Source organism: Phaethon lepturus, unplaced genomic scaffold, assembly GCF_000687285.1.
Source record: "Phaethon lepturus isolate BGI_N335 unplaced genomic scaffold, ASM68728v1 scaffold16109, whole genome shotgun sequence".
Lineage (NCBI taxonomy): Eukaryota > Metazoa > Chordata > Aves > Phaethontiformes > Phaethontidae > Phaethon > Phaethon lepturus.
In genome coordinates, this window is record NW_010564294.1 from 10038 (window position 1) to 34626 (window position 24589).

General features: G+C 36.9%; 1 pseudogene; it reads left to right on the plus strand.

Moving 5' to 3' along the window:
* Nucleotides 1-7524: 7524 nt before the first annotated feature.
* LOC104626815 lies at nt 7525-16597 on the plus strand (annotated as a pseudogene).
* The last annotated feature ends 7992 nt before the right edge of the window (nt 16598-24589 follow it).

Sequence of the window (24589 nt, forward strand, 5' to 3'; positions counted from 1 at the left end):
CTAAGGTCAAGCTCCCAAGGGCTTATGTCCTATTCTTTTGTAGCTTATATCTACCTGTTTCTATGGTGATTCTCACCCCTTAGTGTTTCTCTCAAACATTCATTTCTGTAGAAACAAAGCTCTTAAAAACTATGATTCCAGGTGTCCTGATGTGCCTGTTGTAGGTTGGAGAAGGCTATTGTGTCTACTAAGTCCATTCATAGTGTCACCTGAGTTGTTCTGTTCTAAGCTGAGAGTATACCGTTAAAGGAGTGCCAGTTCCAATGTAAATGATACTAAATTGAAAATGTTCTTAACCAGTATACAGACCTCTTAACTAGTACAAAGACAAAACAATAGTGATTTTATTATGTCACTGTAACTTTGCCAGTACAACTTTGTTCGCAGGCATCTGAATGCAGAATGCAACTGATTTGCCATCAATATAGTCGTACCAGTGAAAAATGGTGCTCAAGTTCTGCAGTGAGGACAAGCAACAGTTAAACCTGTTTAAGCATGGTCGGTCCCACAGATTTCCTGAGTTTGGTGGATCTTTTTGTCTTAACCATAAAGACTGATCTTTGACCGGGTCAAATTCTGAGACTTGGCATGGATGAACTCCCACCAACTTGCAGGGGCATGTATCTGAGGTAGAGTGCCAGGATTTGCTCTTTTCTGAACTAGGTGTGCATGGCAACATTTTGGATTTGGGTGAAGCTAGGAATGTTTTTCTAAGAATTTTGTTAAGAGCTTGTGTTGGATTCTTGCACAAAGAAAATGATATATTCCTCTGAAGTAAAGGTGAGACTGGAATGACATTCAAGGGTGAAAAATCCTGTCATGTAACCTCTTGACAGATGAAAAGAAAACTACAAAGCAGCAAAAACAACAGTCAGTAGAAAATGCCATGTAGCCAGGTTTTCTCATCGCAAAAAAAGCCCAAATACACAACTTGGAATATAGGTCTGGGATTGTAAACCTATTTGGATGACAATATGATGCGATATAAAAATGTTACAGATGTTCTTCTGCTCTCTAGTAACATTTAAAGGGCTTCTCCAGCAAATGAGAACCAGAGATGTTAGAAAGCCATATGAGGATACGGTCACAAAAAAGGAGGCCACTGCTTCCACAGAGGCTGGAAAACAAATTATGGGTAGTGTGTTAGCAGTGATACTCTGGGCAAGTGTAGGGATCAAATGTGTTGAGTCCCTGCTTTTGCCTGTCTGTGAAAGAAGTAAGAAGGGTCTTGTGCTGATGCAGCTCACCTTCTGTTCCAGCCTGGCTTGCCCGCATCGACTGGTATGTGGTGGAGGGGCCTTTCACTCTTTGTTTTGGCCATCTAGCACCATGGGCAGCTTACCAAGAAAGTTAGAAGACCCTCATAGGATTCATGTGTAGGCATGACTGACCCCAGAGTGTTACCTGACACCATCAAGCAACATCTAAACAGCAGCAGAATGGTTAAAGAATGGCCAATTTCTCTGATTTTTTAAAACAGTTCTACTAGTAGTAGTAGGGACTAATAGTTTTCAGCTGGGCATCCTCTTAAAATGTCCCTGCAATTATTTCATCTGTTGCTTAGAAGATGTGCCCACAAAACCGCTATCACAATAAAGAAAATTATCAGTTTGAAAACCTGGATATGACAATCCTATCCTCTAGACTTTTATTTCTTAGCCCTATCAGAGAACTTCAAACATCATCATAAAGACAGGTACCTGAGCAATGGTAGAACCTCAGTTGTTCCCATAAGACCCAGCCTGCACTGAGACCCTTGTAGGTGACATCTGTGACTGGAGAGAGCAGAAGCAGTCAGTGTCCTCCTTGTGGTACAGGAGTCTGTACACACAACCACCTGTGTAGGACCCTGGCAATACCTGTAAGCGTTCATAAGGCCTAACAGAAAAGAAAAAGTTCTGCATGTGCAGGATTGCACATATTATTTTATTGAAGAAGGCATTTATTAAATTGTAAAATGAAGCAAGAGAAAGTATAACCACAGTTTGGATCTTATTTTCTCAGGAAATAAACATGTACCTTCTTCTTCTAACTGCAGTTATAACAAATCTCTATGTTAATGATCAGTTTCTCTCGTGATCTGTGATAAAGCATACTGCTTCCCTATACGTTGAGACCATATTGTAATGTTCAGATCACTTCAGTATTATGTATGTGGTATCTTATGCATATGCTGATGCATATTAAAAAGTTGGTGTTGGGAAATGGGGACAGTTTTCTTGTTAGCTATGGTATAGGGAACCCCATTTAGAAAATGAACTTAAGTGAAACAGAGGTGAAATGGGTACTGTACACATGGCTGTTTCCCTCAGCAGAAGTACTTGGCATGCTTGCATTTTTCAAAAGACAAAATCATGTTTGTCTTCCTTGAATGTGCACACATTCCTGGAGATGGGGGATGGTTTTCTTTCTTTCTCTTTCCTTTTCCCCTGGCCCCTAAGTGCAGTTGCGTTGGGATAATTTGTCCACAGCAACTGAAGGATATGTTGCAGGGGAGGGAGGAACAGAGTTTGTATTTATTATTGTAAAAGCTCTTTTTTTCATGTTAATTCCTTTAAAAAAATATAAAGGTACGTAGGGGTTACATTACAGGCCTGTTTCACCAACACAAAGTATCTGCACTGGAGTAGCACATGCAAATGAAGCTGAAACAGAGAATCATTGTTTAATAAAATTTGCTGCAGAAAAAGCAAAACTATCTGTGTTTTAGTAAAGGAAACAAATGAAAAAATGCATTTTTGAGACTTTCCTGAAAGAGTTGTGGGGTTGAGGAAATGTCTTTATTTGGCTTAATGGTCATATTCTTCCCATCAACATTTTCAGCAGATTAACTGTTTAACCATTAAACACCAACTGTACAAGCATTTAAGTGCACACTTAACTTTGCTCACATCAGTTATCCCACTGAAATGGGAATGCTGTCCTGAGCAAAGTAGTTCAGGGTTCAAATCAGGAATAGCCAAACTCCTTAAAGCAGCACTTTCAAATGCAGTAGAATTAATTCAACTTTTCACTCCTCTAATTCTGTAATTTAATTGATTCTTGACTTAATTGTATTAGAAGCTTTTCATACAACAGTAAATGCTTCCTAAGTGTTGTTTATCTAGTGGTAATATTTTAAAAATAGGAATATGCATAATATTGTGCATCTTTTTGTTGTTAATTGCATTGTTATTTTTTACGTGATTGGTCAGAACTATTTACCTTCTTTTGCTGTGAACCATGTGGCCATCAAGATCTACTCTACAAGTAGTTGTTTTTAGTGACTTTATAAGGGTAAAGTCACTCTGACCTACTTTAACGATATCCATTTTTAGAAAGATGACATATACACACATATATATAGGCATGTGTATATTTATACACACACACTCTTGCACATATAGAAAACAAGTTTCTAAATTCTGGGAGGTTTAGTGCAGTCAGTTACACCAGCTGGTATCCAAAGAAAGCTCATTTTGCCAGACAGAATGGTACCTTTGCAGCATGTTTTGTCACAAACTTCAGCAAGGCCAGGACTTATGAGTGAGCGTACGTGGCTCACCCCACTGGAATCTGAAGCTCTGTAGCACACTCAAACTTTCTCTTTAATTGTCTTCTGTCTTACATGTGGAGATCACCATGTCTTTCTGTGACAGACCCCTTTCTGGTTGGGTATTTGCAGTTCAAGGGGTGATACCTCGAACCAGGCTAGGTAGAACATCCTCTGGACTGTTGTAAGCACAAATTGTTTAGGAAAGACACATTTGTCATTAACTGAAATGGGATAAAAAACATGGTGCAGCTCTCACACTAGGAAAGTTTTCCCAGTTGGAAATGGCAATAGAAGATTTGTCTGCTTTGTGTAAAAGATGCATTGTTCAATGCTATACAGTTCTTTGGAATCAAAATCAAGACAGGCAGGAGAAGAAACAACAGCATTTTTTCCCAATAAAGTGAGCAATCAGAATTTAGCTCTAATGTTTATGGTGTTTACCTCCCATCCTCTGTATAAGACCAAGCAAAGTTTCAATTTGAGGAATTTTAAATGTTCTGTTGGCAAGACCTAATCTTTAGGAGAATTCTAATCCTCCAGCACCTCAGTGCTATGCACTGAGCAGCCTGATGTCAAGACATCTGACGTGATAAAAATAGTCCTCAGAGATTCCTGGTTTTTACCTTGCTACTGCTGTCAGTGCCCACATAGGCTGGAGTGGCACCACCTTCTGTTCTTCACACCACAGCTTTATTAAGAGTCTGTATAGTGCTGCTCTCTCCAACAACCACCTCAATGTGTAAAGTCTCTTTCTTGCTTAAGCAGCTTGCGAAATTTTGTATAAAAGGGAAAATATATACTCCTCCTAAAAATGCCAAATACAAAATATTTGTGGCTCAAGCTGAGTGGTTCGTTTCAAAGTTAAAACTTGGTCTGTACTTGGGAAGGGCTGCCAATGTAGCTGATAACCACTAAAGTTGTACTTCAAGGGAGATGATGCTAGTAAGAAAAGTAGTAATTCACTAATATCAATTCAGTCTGTTCCTTGGACAGAAAAAAGCTATGCCAGTAAAATGACCATATCTACATAAGAGCCTTTGGAAGTATAGCTGTGACAATCAGAAGAGAAAAAATAAACCAAATCCCTTACCATCATAGCTATGCCTGCAAAACTTCTGAGTATATACCAGGCCTCAGAAAAGCATGTGAAGAATAAAAAATAGGCTTTGAAGTAAGGAGCACTCAGTGAAGATGAATGGGCTGAGATCACAACTCTACATGTTTTATTGTTTTAGTCCATCTGACTTGCAGAACAAACAAAGCAGCCAAGTGCTGATTTACAGGGGGAAGGTTATCTTCCTGACCAATAAGGACCAAATGTTTTGGTTTTGAGAAACAAAATCAGATTCTATGGAACATAAAATCCTTGGAACCTGCTGCTGATTTCCTGCCTTTGGGAATTTCTTTTTGCAGCTGGCAGAAGCTTAAAACAGTAAAACTGTGCAGTTTAGGAAGGTTTTCACAGCAATGTCTTCCTAATACTGAGTACGACAGAGTCATAAACCATGACACAAAGTCAGTAATTGTAGCCAATTTCTTGTTTAATCTAACAGGTTTTCAAAATAATTTAATTATCGTCATTCTCTTGCACCAGTTTTTACTTGCAGGTTGGTTAAGGGTCAGCTACAGGTGGGAAACTCGAGCCAACTGAGTATCAACCAGGAGCCATTAAGAAAACATGGCAAACTGGCAAATCCAAATATGGATTTCTGAACTCCACAATGTACAGTGCTGCTCTGATAGCTGTAGTTGTCTAACAAATGGGTGTTTTCATAGGAATTTAACATTTAAGCTACCACTAGCCAGTATTTCACAGGGGGGGGAAAAAAAGGACTTTTAACAAATTTACTCCATAAAAGCTTTGGTGGTAAATAGATCCGTAAGACACTCTAGCCTTCAACATTAGACATAACAGATTCTCAAAATCCCAAAAGCCTCCTAACCCGCCAAGGAATAAAATATTTCTGCCCATGTTTATGTGATATCTTAACACAGCTGCAGTACTCAGGGACCTACCTTACAACTAAGCCCAGTAAAGCATGAGGACGTAGACTTATCTTACATGGAGAATGTCTTGGTTTATCAAGTATATTAATAATCATGTCACCCTGCTGAATGGTGGATAGCTACTCTGCCCAACTTGGAGAACATAATTCTTCCTTATGTCAGTTGAGTGTTTTAGCCATTGAGCTACTGGCCATACTGGGATGGGGATAGCCTTGTGTCTTGCACAGAAACAGTGCCACCTCTACCTGTAATTAGACACTGGAGCAGGAATTTGGACCTATCTGTGCCTCTTGCCAGTCAAATGTGCTGAACACTGCACTGCAGGATAAAATTCTCCTTGTCCATGACCCAATTAATATTTAATTGTTTTATGCAAAATGAAACAGGAGAAGCAGGCTTCTTTTCAGAACAGCATGTAGGTAGGGCTTCTCCTGAGAGAATGGGAACCTGGTTCATGTCTCTTATGCTTAGTCTGACAAAGTGTCCTACGCCCAAAATCAGTGCCCTAACTATTGGGCTGTTGGAGAACATCTCATGATTTCTCACAAAAGGGCTGAGCAGCTTTAGTTACTACTTCAGAGTTCCCAGCTGAGAATCAGAGTCAGACATACATGCCTCCCCCTGCGCAATTAACCTTGGCCGAGTCTTGATGAATCTAAGTCAGTAACTAAGTTGTGTACAACTGCACTTCATTGGACTACAGCCTCATTTTATCGGCTAAGATTTCTGTAACTTTGTAAGTTTGTGGTGATTTAGATTGCTGTTTGGCGTGTGATCAATGCTGTATTTAAAAAACAAAACTTGCTCCAAGAAAGCTCAAGAGTGAGAGATCATAGTTGAAAGGTTTCTTGGAAAAAGTGCTTGTTTTTCTGGATGCAGTGATCATTGTTCAGCTGTTAAGATGATTTAAACTGAACAATTCTACATTAGTTAACAGTTCTATTACAAGACTTATTGTATAAGCAAAGTCTTCTCTTGATAAATAGAAAAATATAATATAATTAATTTGTGCTCAGAGAACCAGCCCCAAAATCAGGGACCACTTCTGCCTTATTTTGTGGTCTTTAAGGTGAGTCGGTACTGTTGGCCACTTGATACACCACATTTGAGTGAGAAAAGTTGTCAGAGAACTGTCAGAACTTCCTCTCCCACTCGTGTTTCCAGAAGGAACAATTCTTGATACTCTATGTTCTGAGTTATAATAGCAAATATTACTGGGAAGTTACAAAAGTCTTAAAAAAAAACAAACTAAGTTTAGCTCAGTTATTTATCAGCCCTTTCCCAGAGAAAGGTGTCAGCAGAGACAGTATTTGAAATTCATGTAGTATTTGATTAGACTGATTGATTGTTCTTACAGCTGAAGATATTAACATTCATTAGTCTTAGTGGTCATTAGTACTGCCTTTATTTATCTATTATCAAATAGACATTCTAATAAAAATTCATCAATTCCTGTAAATTCCAGTGCATTAGACCTGTGGTTTAAGACTGACAACACAAAATTTTGTTATAAACATTTCAAATCCCTTAATAAATGCTTTAGCTCTTACCTTTTTTTAAACTTAAGCAGGCTAAGAAAGATTCTCATATATCCAACATAATAAAGTGCTAATAACATTGTTTTTATTAACACATTTACTAACACACTCCTGTGTGATTCTGCAGAATGGTTAAAAGTTGTTACATGTAAAATGCCTAACCACAATTAATATCTATTAAAGAAAGGTAAAGTTTCTTTATTATATTTTGACAGCAAATAAGGAAAAAACCCTAAGAAGGCTAAGAAGTCATGCAAAATTCAATAGGTTTCATCTTAATTGATCATTTTAATGGTACACAAAATGTAACAAAATTCAAAGCCTATTAATGATCATTGTTCCTAAAATGCACTTTACTCCCATTAGTTTACTTTTATGATTTTAGTGGAAGCATATTTGAAGTGCAGCTGTACATATTTGTAATATTTTACTTTTATTTTACAGGAGCCTTTGAACATTATTGATCCCAGCTTGATGGATCTAAATGGTCCAAGTGAAGATGCACTAGAATGGGATGAAACCGACATAAGTAATAAGCTGATCAGTATTCATGAGGACTTAAGTGATCCTGATCAGGAACTCCAGAAGGATGATCTAAGCCAGAAACCTGCTTCAGGAGTATGTGGTGATAATGATGTGAACGAAGATGAAAGTATCAGTGATCGTGGAAGTCCTCTTTATTGTCCCAGCATTACTTCCCCTCCAAATCCTCACATCTATCAGGTCTATAGTCTTCATAATATCGAATTATCAGAAAAAAAACACATGCCTTTTTTGAAAAAAACATCCAAACTCTCCAATGTAACACAGTCTAACATTTTAAACAAAAGTCTTAGCAAAGACTCATCATTTTCGTCTACCAAATCCCTGCCAGATCTAATAGGGGGGACCACAGTGGCAAAACCATATAACTATATGTATCAGAGTGGAAACATAAGCAGGCATTCTGAGAGTGAGAGTGGGATAGTGAGTGAATGTGATACAGAAACTACAAATAATTCAGAAATTTTTTTGCTAAATGATATTGAAAGCACTCAGAGTAATCCTGAAATTGGGCATGCAGAAACTCAAGTGGATGATATAGTCGATGTAATAAAACAAAAAATAAAGGAAGATGAGGACGACCATGGTAGTCTCTCAGACGAGTTCCAGTTGGCACCTTCTGCATGTTGTGGAAGTGAAAATGATGAGGATTTGGACAGCATTACCATGTGTAACCCTGTTTGTCTAGAAGAATTGCAAGGAAAACATGACGTGTTTACATTTTATGATTATTCATATCTTCAAGGCTCCAAATTCAAATTACCAGTGATAATGAAACAATCGCAAATTGATAAAACGCATACAGAGGGCAGTTTGTTTCATGGCTTTTGTTTTGATAAAATACCTGGTAAATCTGAACATAAGCCTGGAGAGTCACAACCAGATGGGTTTATTCATGACCATACTCTGGCAAGTATCCCTGGAGAATTAGATCCCAATTCCCGTAAATCTGCAGAAACTGTAAGAAAATTAACTGCTACAGAGAATACAAGACAGGTTTCAACTTTCTCTCGTAGTTCTTCATTAGAATCTCTGTCTGTAGTAGGTGATTTGTTCAGCTCAGGTATTTTTAAAAGTGGAGACGGTCTTCAGCGAAGCACCTCTTTGGAAAGCTGGCTAACTTCCTACAAAAGCAATGAAGATCTTTTCAGTCATCATGGCTCAGGAGACATAAGCGCAAGCAGTGATTCCGTTGGAGAGCTCAGCAAAAGGACATTAGATCTTTTGAATCGCTTAGAGAATATCCAGAGTCCTTTAGATCAAAAGATAAAGCGCAGCATCTCTGATATAACACTCCAAAGTAGCTCTCAAAAAATGTCTTTTACTGGACAGCTGTCTCTAGATATTGCATCCTCAGTCAACGAAGACTCAGCAGCTTCTCTCACTGAACTCAGCAGCAGTGAGGATCTTTCTCTCTGCTCAGAAGACATTGTACTGCACAGAAATAAAATACCAGATTCAAATGCATCATTTAGAAAACATCTTAATAGATCTGTAGCTGATGAGAGTGATGTCAATGTCAGCATGATTGTTAATGTCTCCTGCACTTCTGCTTGTACTGATGATGAAGATGACAGTGATTTGCTTTCAAGTTCCACCCTTACCTTAACTGAGGAAGAGCTAGGTATCAAAGATGAAGATGATGACTCCAGTATAGCAACTGATGAGGATATTTATGAAGAATGCAATTTAATTTCAGGACTTGATTATATAAAAAATGAACTCCAAACTTGGATCAGACCAAAATTTTCTTTGACAAGGGAGAAGAGAAAAAGTAACCTCAGTGATGAAATTCAGCACAGTAAAGAAGTTAGTAATGAGACATCAAAAGCCACAGATACATTGAGCATTGAAACACTTTTGAATGGTTCAGTACAGAAAATATCCGAAAATAATGGCAATAGTAAGAACGTACCACGTGATCGTGAAAAAGGGACAAAGAGTCACCTGATGAAAGATATCTCTCAGGTTGTGAAGGATCAGCTTGTGGATGATATGGAGAATGGCAATGTTGAAAATACTCTTGGCAGTCAAAAGGAAGGTCTTGTTAGAACATCAGGAACTCCCAAAACTCATGCATTGCTTGATGTTAGAGAAGCTGAAAATGAATGTTGTGTCTGTGAAGCATTTACAGATAGTTCAGATGATTCACATATGGATGGCAAGGAGACTGTTCTGTCATCAGATGGATGCAGAAACCCTCCAAAAGAGTGCCAAAGCCATCTTCAGCCTGCTCATCTTTCTGTTGCTTCCTCTCCTGCTAAAAAGCCTTGTCTTGAATCTTCCTCGGAAATGAATTGTGTAGACATACAAGATACAGCTTTACAAACACCCTTACCTAATGGTCAACAACACAGAATATGCATTACTAAAAAATCTACTGATTGCTGTACAGCCTTGAAATCTCATGAAGCAGAATGCGACTCCACCAATGGTCCTGATTCGTGCTGTAACTGTGAATCTGCTGCTTTTGATAAAAGAAACATGGAAGATGGCTCAGTACACAATTTTGTGAGGGAGATAATAGACATGGCATCAACAGCTTTGAAAAGTAAGTCACAACCTGAATGTGAATCACCTGCTCCAGCTTCATTAGCACAGATCAAGGAAAAAGTGTTAGAACACTCTCACAGACCCATTCAGCTAAGAAAAGGGGACTTCTATTCTTATCTTTCACTTTCTTCTCATGATAGTGACTGTGGAGAGGTAATCAAATACATAGAGGAAAAAAGCAGCACTCCTGTGCCACTGGACTTCACAGATGAGAGAGAAAATATTGAATGCTTTTTTGAAGCCTGTCCTGAGGAAGAACGGATTGAGCAGCAGCAATCCATTTCTAATGGTACTCCCGAAGCACGAGTTGAGCAGCAGCAACCTATTTCTAACACTATTTCTGAAACATCTCCGAAGTCACTAGGTGAAGTGACTCTAGAATCATTAGAAGAAGTTAAAATTTCATCCGAAGGTAGGAATTTATCTTTCTTATGTGATGGTGACAATGGTATAAACATCCCCAATCCTAACAAACAGAGTGCATCAAACAATTTGAAAAATGATGATGGTTTGCTGATTTCAGACAGGCAAACTGAAGGTTTGGAAAAGAATTCTCCAGAGCTTAGCACTAAAAAGAGTAGTACAAGAAAATCACCTGGAACCGAAGAGTCCAAAGGATGTGTTGCCGTTTCTGAAGAGGCTTCAGCTATAGAGTTTCTGTTAAAGCCTGGTCATTCACAGAAAAAGGATGTTTTGCATCGGAACAATAAAACTCTTACTTGTGAAGAAAATCTTCTGAATCTTCATAAGGAAAGACATATAAATATGCACAGATAGAATGTAACCCTCTCCAGGCACATACATTATCCTAAAAACAGGTATGTACTCCACAATTTGCACATTCATTTTTTTGCTTTTTTTCTTTTTTTTTACAATTTTGTACAATGAAAGGAGATGAATCGCCATCCAGGTCTTCTGTTTTACGATAGTGTTATGTCATTTGTTTTGATTACAATATAATCCAAATTTCCATGCCACTGGTCAACAAATGCAGTGAATGTTCTTTGGCTTTGCACTGACTGGAACTGCTCTCTTCTGGGACAAATCTGCTCTCTTGCAGAACTTGGGAATTCTTCAAAAGTAATATTTCTGTATCAGCCTCCACTTCCCTCCTCAACTGAGCTGTGGAACCAGAAACCAGCTCTACTCATTGATCCCCTTCTCCACAGTCAGCTGGCCTTATGAGGTGTTCAGAAGCACTTGATGAAGCTGAACTTCTGGTTTTACAAGAATTTCGGGTGACTAGTGAGTTGCAATTCTACAATATTTCCAGACAAGCTATGAAGAATGGCTAAGCAGACCAGAGAATAAGCAGAGAGATAAGAAGTCATCTCTTGATGTCAGTTTACCATGAGTAAAGTTCAGTAAGCCATTATTAAGAACACAATTATTACAACATGATGTTAGACCAAAAGTTGAGGTTACCAAAATAAGAAATCTTTGCAACATCATTAAAGAGTATAATATGAGGGTAATATAGAATAAAGACCTGAAGACCAAAGCAGATGGAAACTGATAGCCACACAGCAGTACTGGAAGTACAGTTCTATTTTGTGGTAAGCATTTTGAAACATAAGATGGTGGATCCTAAGATGAAAAAGTGGCTGTGATCTCTTCCAAAGTTTGAAAGTGGTTCAGATCTGGAGTTTCTGACCTCACATAAAAGTCTAACAATAACTGCACATTTAACAACAAAAGAAGATCTACAAAGCAACTTCTGGATCAGATCCTAGCGTGTAGCACTGCTGCTTTGAGTCTCAATAGTTGTTTGGTGACTCAAAAGCCAGCATAGCTGTATGAGAATGCCATTAGTCTTTGGAAACACTCCTCCAGTAGACCAGAGCCAGCATGGCAACTCCAAATGCCACTCCAATTCCAAATGCCACTGCTTGCCAGAAGCTGTAGCAAGGGAATTTCCAGTAAGACACAAGGCTAAGCACGGTACCAAGTTTCCCCAGGAAGTTCTGGAATCTCCATCCTTAGAGATTTTCAAAATTCAAGTGGACGTGGCTCTAAATAATCTGATCTACCTTTGAAAATAGCCTTCCTTTGAGCAGGAGGTTGGACGAGATGACGTTCAAGTTTCCTTCCAACCTAAGTTATTCTATGATTCCATGATGTTGCTAGGAGAAAAGGCTGTTATTCATCACTGCCCATGAAAACTACTAGTACTCTCCTATTGCAAACTACGTAGCTATAGCAGAGGATCTGGGCCTATTTATACGAAATAGATTGCTTTGCTGCTATTAGATATCTAACTTCTACATTTCCTGATTATGCTATATTATATTACTATGCTTTGGGCTTTTCTTTTTGCACATATTGGCAGTTTACCCAGCATTCACACATTCACATATGTATAAATATGTCTAGCAAAGTCTTTAGGTTATGACAGCAATAGTCTACAGCTTGCCACTATCTCTTTCGACACATATCTATTTGAATAATGCATTATCTTGGAACCATCATAGTAAAGAGGGTATTTTTTGAATGGCTTTTGAAATGGGCTATCATGACCTATTGATTGCCAATTAGCTTAATACATGGACACATCCAAACAACTGGAGAAGCAAAGGAAATCAACAGGGAGTTAGAAAACTCATAGATGATACTATGTATTCTAGAATTACATTAGAAGGATTATGTGTATATGGAAACCTCTATTTGGAAATTGAGATAATGACAAAACTCTGGGGTTGATAAGAGATAATTATGTAAACATAAGCTTTTCCTAAATTACTGGTTTTTTAGTTTTCTTATTTTTTTCACTCATTTTTATAATAATAATTTGAGGAAGAATACTTACTGTAGTGAGTGTGATATTATTCTTGTTCTCATTCTTTCACTGATGAAGCTAATAACATGTCTTTTCAATTCATTAGTACTTTTCCTCTGAGGATCTCAAAATACTGTATAAACTTTCCCTCACCCTTCAGGACTTCATAGTTACTTGCATGGTAGCCAGCTGTGTTTTTTATAAGACTGGGATATGACAATATGCAGTTGGTGTAAGGACTAAGATTGGACATAAAGGATGGAGATATTAATAAATGCCCCACAACGGAATAAAATGTAATGCAGAGTCTGTATGCAACAACTTGATAGGGTTATGGTATAGTTTTTATTTTTGCCCAGGGGTTGACAAATATTTTTAAGGTAACAAAGCCTGTCATGCTACATCCCACTTTTTACATTTAGGGAGATATACTGGTTCTTAACTGATACATATAGCATTGCGTCCATGGAAATTATGTACTGTATTATTCACAGTAGTAAATCCTGAAGATACATATAGTTTCTCTCTGGCACATCAAAAAATGAGAATAAGAGCTGCTAGATTTGGTTTCACTAAAGTCTGAGCTCCCTTCCCCCATTCACAAGCTTGGTGCTTTAACTTCATCTCTCATGCTATGGGGAATGAATTACAGAAGCAATCTATCCTAATTTGTTAACTTATTCAAATAACAGTTATTATACTTAACTATGCTAAAGATTATCTTTTTGGTGGCAGATTGTTTATTTTTTGATGAGGCTAATTACTGATTTTCCAAAGGTAATTTACATTTATTACTAATACATCTTTTAAAATGTGACAGATAAATGTTGTTCCCATAAGTGTATTATGAAAAAAGTTACTATTTAAAAACACATTATTTAATTTGAAAGATAAATGGCAAACACCATTATTTTTCCTGTAGCACCTGTGCTGTAAGCTCATTTAAATGTGTAATTCCATGTAGCTGCAATACTTAGAGAAAAATAATCTATACTATATGTGTACCTTAAAAGCATACTGAGAATTCAAACCTGAAAAAGGCAGTTTCAAATGAAGTTTGACTTTATACTGGTTTAGTATTTGCCTTGGCTGTACAGCAGGATAGAAGTAATAATGAAGAAAATATTTTTGCAAAATGTTGCAATCCTGTTATTTAGCAGTGTTCTTACAAAAAAATCACCATTATGGGAAAATAATAACAGTTCTCTGAGTAGGCTTAAAAATACCTTTGACAGCACTGACTAGTCTCTTGTATGAGCCAAGACGGAGTTCTTCAACAGAGGTGCTCATAAAGCTATGCTGATTTTATTTCTCAAGCAGGGGACAGCTTGAAAGAACTATCTTTCTGTATATGACATCATGCAATCTTCCGCTGTCACTGTGACCCATGACTCACCAATAGGTTGGGACTTTTTAGTCGCGTATTCAATATACGTAGAGATCAATACATTAAGGAGGTTTATGTGATGTGTCCAAAGTATTTTCTAGAGGATATGTTAGATTTCTGTGTGTAATCTATTAGTTCTTACAGGTAAATCACAAAAACTATTTCCTTCCTTTTGTACAGAATTTGTAATTTAAACTTAGGTTTTAACTTAATTTAGGGAAAAAAGTATTTAGCTTAAGACAGCTAAATTGGTTTTATCTGACCATGCTGCAATGTTAGCCAGAATATCCTGCCACTTACTATAGCCAGGAGAAACCCAAGGCTGATACTCAGAAGGCCTGACTGTTATTTCCTGCTCAGCAATAGATTTTTTTGTATAACTTATTCCTTCCTTGCCTCAGCTTCTTTAGCAACAAAATAATGAGAATAATGATCAGTGGAACTGGTGAAGCATGATTTATTCACTGAAAAGTGTTTTGAGATCCACAGAAAAAAAAATTATGCCTAAATGTAAAGAACTGTTAATTATTCATTACAGGAGAAAATAATATACACGTTTACACTCTAATTTACTTTTAGAGCCTGGAAATACAAGAATGATCCAAATCTTTGCTTACCCTTTTTTTCCTAGAAGTTTTTATAATGTTTCTTTATAGAGTTTAAAACTTTTTAGCTCCTTACAGTAGCTGACTTCAAAAAAATTAAATAGAATAAACAGATAATCTTGTCTGTGAATTATGTAATTTTTGAAAAACCTGACATAATCCATCAGTGAGACTTTTCTTACTATAGATATGTGCATCTCATGCCAGAGTTGTAGAAACCTTTTGATAGTCTCCCCCTTTGTTCAGATCAATTCTTCATTAATTTCTAAGCAAGCTGTTGATTTTTTCACTATTTTATGTAAGTATATTTTTTCTATAAATGGGGAGGGGGGGTCAGTTACAGCAAATAAGATCAAAAGGAGAAGGTAACTGGATAGATCCAGATATTCCTGCTTAATTTGGAAGGCATATAACGCATGTCTGGAGTGCCTCCTAGGAAATGCCTATGAGATGTACTTTGCACTAATCTTTGAGCTGTATTCTGACAGTTATTTCTTCATAATCCTCATCATAAGCCTGTGCTCTTTGATGAATAGTTTAACCCTAAACTCTGAGCTGGATAATTCTATGGTATGAAAAATTAACTCATTGCTGGTACTAGAAGTGTCTAAATAGCTATTTACTATTTAAAAATACAGTGATGACGCTAACAATTCTATTCATGGACCACTTCTGTGACCATCCTTTCCTCCTCTCCATGAAAGCCTCATTCTATATATGTTTACATAAATATTAAAATAAGTGATGGGTAGATCTTTTTGTGCTTGGCTTTTGAAAATTCCTATGTTCTCATTGATCGGTGCACTTTTGAGTGCGCTGAAGGTAAGTTCACAGGTAAGGATGAAGACAGGATCCAGGGAAAAGGTCAGATTTGATGACTTCCCTTGTTTCTTTAGAAACAAAGTCTTTACAAAAATCAATGAGTTTTCTACATCAATACAATTTTTTACAGTAACTTGTACCTCAGGCTGTTAAAAGTCATTGTTTGCCTACTGTATGCTTCTGCGTTAAAGGCTCCGGCATGTGATCATTTAATGACTATCTATGGTTGTTCTGGAAAAGCTATGTTTTGCAAATAAAACTTCATTTTCTGTAACCTACTATTACTTTTTTTGTTTCCTTTTAGAAACTTGGCTGCAATTCAGGTGCAGGTTCATCCTGTAAACCCTGGGATGACCTCCAATTCCATTGTATCACCACTGCCTTTCATTACACTGACTCCCAAGATAAATTTTCGTTCCAAATGTGATTTGTCCATGTTGGCTTTGTGATCAGGCTGCATATGCTTGTCCTGTTTCAGTGATCATTTTGTATTGTAGCAAGGCCATTTGCTTTCATATGGGTTCCTCTCCCAAGCTACCTCTAATGACCTCCCCTACCTAAATTGGATGCTCCTGTACCACTTATCACTGGTTCTGTTCTTTAAAGTTTTGAAGTTACACAGAATTCATTATCAGTCTGGTTCATCTTTTCAGAACTGTACCTTTCAGTACTCTTCTATTTTATGTATCAAATTTAATATTTCTGTGTATAATGCATAAGTTTATTGAAACTATTTTACTTTTAAAGTGAGAATTTTGTTGGATTGCAGCAAAAAGAAGTCATTAGCCCTCCTGATTCAATACATCTAAAAATTAAGCAATTAAAATAAATGGCATTTTATTTATTTAATTTTAAAATTTAATCTATGCAACACTTCAAGAAACAACTACATGGTGTTGTATATTAGGAACTGTTGACATTCTACTGAATTAAGTACAACGTTTTGGTTTTTTATGCTTCTTGAGGTGGTAATGAGAAAAAAAGTTTTTAAAAAATGTGTGCCTTGCTGTATTTCTAATACCATTTATTAAAAAGCTGCTTTCACAGTAAAATTATGTTGGTTTGAAAAGAGGAAATAGCAAGGTTAAGATGTGTGAATAATTTCTGTATATATGTATAACCAAGTGCAAACATTGATGTATAATGACAGTATAAAATGCTTTCATGTTTGTGATGTCCAGTGATGTGGAAAATATAAGCCTTAAAACCATTAGATTGCATGGTAATTAGAATTGGCATAATAAACATAGTTTGTTGGGGAAAAAAAGCAGAACTGGTGATCTGTTTTACCTGCGTTGCAAGAACAGAATGCTTTACCAAAGTACAGAAGAATATGTTTTTGTTTGCAAATATTCCCTAGAGATGTGAAATTCCATAGCTGGTGAAGATTTGTATTACCTGCCTCAGAGGTAAAGAATATTTTCGTTAAAGATTCTGCAGGCCTTGTGGGCCAAACAAGGAGGCACGAATATTTAGTAGTTTAAACTAGCACAACTTTTTGTTGTACAGCCAGCTGCAGTGGTGGCAAAGATCAAGCACGCTTTTACAGCAGATCTTTTCTTTGTTTGTATTTAACAGTTTGTTGTCTGAATCTTAAAATTTTATTCATTTACAAAATTATATTGAATAAGTTTTATATATATTTATATAGACACTTTTACAGTTGGCTGTTTCAATGACTTAGGCTGTACATTTTAACTCGCGCTAAAACTATATTGGGTGGCTAAAACCAGCCGGACAGCTTTTTAACCTGTCTCTGCAATGGCATTCATCTCCTAAAAATACTATTGGGAAGGGATGTCAGGAAAGTAAAAGACAAACAATGTTCTCCCATACCACCTTTAATCACTATATTACAAAAAGCTTCAACATTCTTCTTCCTTTAAAAAATGGGCATGAGTTTGACAAGCTTAGCTAGTATCTTAGAGGAACTATACTGACCAGCTGATATATTCATACAACACTGAAGGAACGGGTATTTAAAAAACGCCTCATGGTTCCCAAATTATTAATAGCTTCCTATTACTGAAAAATTATTTATATCTCAATTTTAATTTCCACTGTGTAGCCTTGGGTAAGCTATAATGTGGGTAGGGCAGCAGAAAAAACTCTTAGCTTAAAGAAAAGTGTAAAGAAGAAGAAGTAATTACTAGGAGAGCCTACAGAATCCATGAAGTTTTCTGCTTTCGCATGTCTTGCATCATGTACAAATCTGATAGGTTAACCTATAATTACCTAAAATGTATAACTATATAGCTAAAGATTCCTTTAATATATTTTAAATATTTTTTGAATTATATATAAAGTAATTCAGAATATAACATCTAATTTTAGTAAACCATTTGCAGTGACAATTATGTTCATTTATGAGTTATTTCAAACATGATTTCTAAAATGATCTTGACATGGGAATTGAGTTTGCATTAATTATTTTTTTCTCCCTAGCATTTTCTGGTTTATGTTGTATTTTTTTAAACTTGCTTTGGCTGTAGTCATACCTTACACCATGATGGCAGGAAAACTAATAAGTCAGAGGCTTTTCAGATCTGTCACCTCACCCAACAGACTGTGCAGAACCCCATAAATTACTTGTACCATTCTATTAGGCCGTTTGCCACAAATTCACTTTTTTCCTGGGGGAAGATAGCAGTACTTGTCAAATCAATAAACCACATATTCATCATGCAATATCTGGAATATTATATGGCCACAACTCAAATTTCTGTGGTTCCTCTCTGAGTGATGCTGAACATTTCAATTTAAGTAGTATTCCCAGATCTGTATTATTTGGTCTCATGAGATAAAGTCATAATTTTTACAACTGTGATGCAAGACCCATCATTATCAACTATTTCTTTTTTTAGCCTGGCTTTACCCCTTTTTATTTTTCTCCTCAGAATATATTGGACTTTGTTGTCAATAAAAATTGATTTCTAAAGGAAAAGAAATCTTTGATATGTACTCTACAGGACTTGTTCATGTCTTAGTATAAGTCATATGCTTATAGCCAAATTGTGTCTAGAACTTGCAAGAAGTTCTAGTGTTAACTCCCTAAAGAAAAATATTGGTATAGTGTAAAATTAATGTTGTTGTACCAATATTACCTCTAAGATCAGCCCATATGTAGATTCCTGTATAGATCCTGTTCCCTACTGGTGAAATTCTCTTGTGATATAGAAGCATGCTGCAAGTTTTCTGCAGCTTTTATCCCCACCTAAAGTTCCATAGGCTGCTTTTTATTCCACACACTCCCTGGCTCATGCTTGAGCAACATCTGCAATGTGTGAGGAGGCCATTTGACAGCAATGGCCCTGACACGTGGATCTCCCTTTCCTGCCTGCTTCGCATTCCTCCCACAGAGAGCCAGAGCTCTCCGGCTCTAAGCAGAGGGAATGCACACTAACACTGCTGGTAAAACACATGTCTGGGACTCGGATTTAAAAGGTGGTTTGTAGTCGTGGTAGATTTATATATGGGTAGCCTTGTAAACCATGTCCCTGGTCTTTGTCACTTAACGGTTTGTCTTTTTCCCAAGGTAAGTCAAAGAGTTTTTGTGGAATGGGACCTCTGCACCTTTGGTACAGTAAGAGAAATTTAGGTGGCATCTCTATGTCCTTGTGGTTGGTGTTGCTGTTCATCGTATACAGGTGTACACGTAAGCATACAAACACATGCACACCAGCAAAGATACTGAATTCTTCCTCTTTGTGTCACAAACAACTCAAATAGAGTCGCTATCAATTAGATGGCATCTCGACCTTCCTCCTTCAGAAAGGTGTCGGGATCCACAGATGACGTAGCCTCCCACATCACATATTTTAGAATTTTATTCCAATTCCCCTCTGTCAAGCAAAGCAACATATTTTGACTAAAATGTATCTGGTAAAAGGGCTGTGTTGGTTTTTTTTTTTTGGCTTGAAGACATCAGGAACAATGTTGTAAAGGTTCCTGTGCTGCAGTGCACAGAAAAGGGGTTATTAATGTTTAGGCCAGACTGTACTCGTACTTGGCTCAAGAGGATTAATGGGGATGTCAAGTTCTTAGCCAAGTCAATCTCCTTCACTGACAAGTTTCTACAAACTTATTCCTAATAATAGCATCACTTTGAGAGGGATTTTGGCCAACAAACAACATCTGATCTATTGCCTTCAGTGCTGTGCTTCTAAATTTTCAGACTTACCCTGTCTTTAATACCTTTTCTACTAACCTGGATCACTTATATTTTTCATGTGACTACTGTTTGCTTAGTAAATGCATGTTCATCCCTGATCTTAGAAATGTTTTTAAGGACTGGACCATAAATGAACTTAGCATCACTTAGGTCTGTGCACTGGATAAATCCTAAGTGCTTCAGTGCTTTAAAAATGGAATTTCCTATGCAATAGCAAGTACTGTTACTTTATTTCGGTGGTATGGGGAAATAAGCCAAGTTAAAAGTGAAGTTAGAATTGTATAAATCGGTAATTTCAGTGTACAAATATTACTGGGATATTGTAGTTATTGTCAAACTAATCATTAAAAATACAAGAAGTACAGAATTGCATCATACTTAAAATGGAAAAGAACAGTTAGACAAGTAAATAGTTTCACCTCCGCCTTCTATTGAGCTCATGTCTGTGACATTCTGGGTTTGCAAATGGAAATGAAAACAATTTTTAAAAACACAGGCAACTTTTAAAAGATTTTTCTCTTTCTTGTAATTACTGTGAGGATGTTTTAAATGCAGCAAGGATCCAGCTATAGCATTTTCCAAAGAAACATTATAAGAGTGACAGGGAAAGGGAAACATATTTGACAAGATTTCAAGCAATAGTGGAAAAACACAAACCATTCTTGACGCACTTAATTTACAGAATGAAAAAAACAGACTCTGGAAGAACCAATACTGAGCATCAACCGTCTACCCCAAAGCTATCCCCTTTTTCAGGGGGAGATAAATTCTACAGGAAATAATGTGCCCACAGGAGGGGTGGCAATTTCTCATACAGGCTACTGTGCATATATACCTGAACTGCTGCTCTGTAGCTCTTGAATCAAAAATCTGATCTCAGAATTGCCTTTAGACATGGGTTTTGTTGTTTCTTCAGAAGGAACAGGACCAAACTTGGCCAGAGAAACATCTGCCTCTATCAAGCTTGAATATGAAGTTGTAGCAAGCAGATTTTAAATAATATACAATGGCAAACAAAAAAGTATAAAAGGAAAATAAAACAAAAGAATAATCTTATGTAAATCCTAGTGGTCTCCTGCCAGTAGTTTAATCAAGAATACTTTAAGCTTTGTAGGATTATGATAGTTCTATTGACTGATCATTATTTATCCTGACATACTGATGCCAGGCAGATCTATGTCTCTCTGTAGTTCTTGCTTTACTTACCTCAAAGTAGGGCTTTTCAAAGTTCTGAAAATATTACGGAAATGTCTTTTCAATAGTTAAAATTATGGCACAAATAAAAAAAAAACCCAACCCCACAGCTCTGTTGGGTTGCTGAGCATCTGTGCCAGCCCAGCTGATCAGCGATGCTTTTGGCCGTATTTTGTGGAGGCGAAGTCTTTAAAACTCTTTTCATGCACATAGAGCTCTATTTTCCACTATTAATATGACTACTAAAGAAAGCTTTCTCTGTAAGGGGAGTTTGCCTTAAATGAGAATATAAGTGTTTCTCAAACCTGTTGCTGGTCATTTTACATATTCCTGCATCTCTTCTCCTGTGGTCTTTGGAGCTGAACAGTTCTCCGCTTGTACCTCTTCTTCTTGAACCGTTCAGCAACTAAAGGAAGGGTTTGCAGCTTATGTTTGTAACAGACAATTTACAGGTAACGTTTGGAAAGGTGGAGAAGTGGCAGGCAGCACGACAGGGGCTTGGAGTGAAGAGAAGGTGGCTGGTAGACGGGTCGTGCTGCAGCTGTGCCAGCTAGGCTGGAGGGAGGATTCGGCAAATGTCTCGCTGGCTGATGACTGAAAAAGAGAGAAGCAGAGGAGGAGGTGGAGCTTCAAGGATGGCTGATGGGAACTAGCTCTGGTTAAAATATTTGTGGAATGATAGGAGCATACACTATACTGAAACAGATTTATCTCTATTGCTAGACTTGTTATTGCAAACTGTAAAGTGATGCTATTCATGAATACTCATTTTTCTGAATCTGCTGTTCAGTATGCGAAGCATATCAATCAGATGTACCATTGTCAGTTAATTAACATTTGATTGCATTAAATATAGGGTGTTGAAGAGGAGGTTTCTTCTCAGAGGGGGAGGGGGATCTATGTGTGAGTTCTTTGGAGGGATGTGTTCTTAATAATTATCGTCAATTGTGAGTAAAGTCAAATTGTAATCTGTGTGTACATATTTCTGTGCCACTCACCACTCTCATGGCCACAGTAAGAGGGGAAGACAAAGGCGGTAAGTATATCAGCATCTTAGTCCTTAGCATATATCCTGCACATTGGATTTTCATATGTAGAACAGCATCTGGAAATGTAAAGGAAATGTAAGTGTAGAAGAAAGATATGTGAGAAAGGAAAGGAAAGGGGAAAAGAAAGGAAGGAAGAGAAAATGATAGAAGAAAGAAAGAGACAAGGAAAGAAAGGAAGGAAGAGGGGAAAGGGAGGGAAGAATGGAGGGAGAGGGAAAGTTGAGTTATGCCTACAGGATATATCTACAACTATTTGATAGCATTTTGTAACACAACAGACGTGATAGTATTCAAAATAATGAATAGTTTGGTCAAGATAAATGTGTCTGTCTTCTTCTTCCAGTCATAGCCACATAATACCAAGTCACTCATGGGAATGGATTGGTAGTGAATTTAGACATGATGGAAGGAGATACTGTACTCCTTTGCATGATATATAATTAATCTGTGGAATTTAATTTCTACAGAAATTATTGAGTCAAATAGCTTAGTGGGATTGTAAAGAAGTCTAAATATAGAATAGGCAGCTGTGCTAAGATAGCAGGTTAGTTCAAACTAATGACAGTGGAGAGCAAACTTCATTCTCCATGATGAAAGCTGTTGTCCGCTGAAAGAACATTGGGAAATTTCCCAAACCCAATGCAAAAATGGCCAAAGCAAGATGGAAGATTTCTGCTTTTCTCTGAGGCAATCAGATACGGGCCACTGACAGACAAAAGGCACATACAAAAAGCATAGAAAATGCCTGTGTTCCTTTTCTTTCCTCTTCATTCCCTGTTGAGAATGAAGATGTGATGTCAGAAACAAATTATTTCAATTACTTGACAAGCTATTGTGCTGCAGCATAAGAAATTATCTCAAATATGATTTTGTGGATAACTCTAACCAGCTTTTCATATGCCATATGTAACATATACATGTTTACCTAGAAGGAGTTAACTGTGATAAATTATATTTCAATAAAGAAAACACTCATATTTGAGGACAGTTGGGTAACGATATTTCAGAAGAATAACCCTGCTTTAATCATATACTTTGATGGAGGAATGCTCATAAGCACATCAGCACAACTCAATTCTTTCCATGAGGACTGACATCTTAAACTGCTCTACACAATGAATCACCTTGTCAAATAAAGTGTGAAATGGAAAACCTGTTTTCAAACTCATCTGATATAATGACATTTACAACAACATGTTTGAGGTGATAAACTGACAATAATAATTATATTTCTCTTAGACTTCCATTGTACTTTGAAAGTTTTATGCAATCATATGCTCTTTTTTTTTTTCTTCAAGAAAATTTTATACCAGGACTTTTACTTTATGGTCTTTAAAACAAGCCAGGAGGGAAACCGTATTTTGCGTACAACTGGAACTCTTAGTTTTAACATTTTCTTAGAAGAAACTATATAGTTTCAATTGCAAGCCAAGTTATATATGCTCATCCAAAGATTCAGGTGATTCTTTTAGAATACAATAGACATAAAATTTATTTTCTTATGGCTTTTCAATGGTGATCAATAATATTTATCTTTCCTGATCCTTATTATGACAGTAAACACACTAATGAAATATCTCTGGATGTATTTCTTAAGCTTAGTCAAATTAAAAAGATGATAGGAAGAAAGTTCATGTTAATCTTATAAATCTATATTCTAATAATTATATTGTATCATATGCTTATGAAGTTTGTGGAAGGATAAAAAATAAAGCAGTTTCAGGAACATCCTTATAGTCGCTCTTGCTGCCACCAGAGCAATGTTCTCGCCTTGCCCTGTCTCTCCTACTACAAGTGGCATCTCTGAACAGGGGCTGAGATTTCATCCAGCTCTTGTAAAAAGAAGGTTTGAGGTGACATTTTTAGAGGTATTAGAACTGCAGTTATTTAGTATCTGCAACAAACACATATAGATCTGGTGCTGTAGAAAAATGGGCCTCTGGGGAAAAGCTTGACTTTCAGCAGTGAATATGTGTGTTGAGCTGGAAAACAAAGGCTTAAGAACGTGGGATAAGCTTTCCAGACACTCTTCTGAACAGCAGCTGACAGTCTTTAATAGGAAGGAATGAAATGACGGATCAGGTGCTCAGAGAGTAGAATTTGGTAAGTGATGTATATGAGCCAGCACATGGAGAGGAGAGCATTTGGTGAGGCTTCTGCACAACCAAGAAAAACGTTTCTCAAGGTAGGTGTGGGCTACTAACAGAATTATTGTAACAGCTGCAGTTATATACTTGCATCTAAATTGTACCTGGTAAATATATCATCTTTATAGTATTATTTGCTGAAACATCAGTTTGGATAAAAATGTCCTTATCTTATGCTTCACTACCAATGGGACTTCATAACAAAATGTTCAAATTAACATTTCAAGTTATTTTCCCCGGTGCTGCTTCTTTTGTGACTATA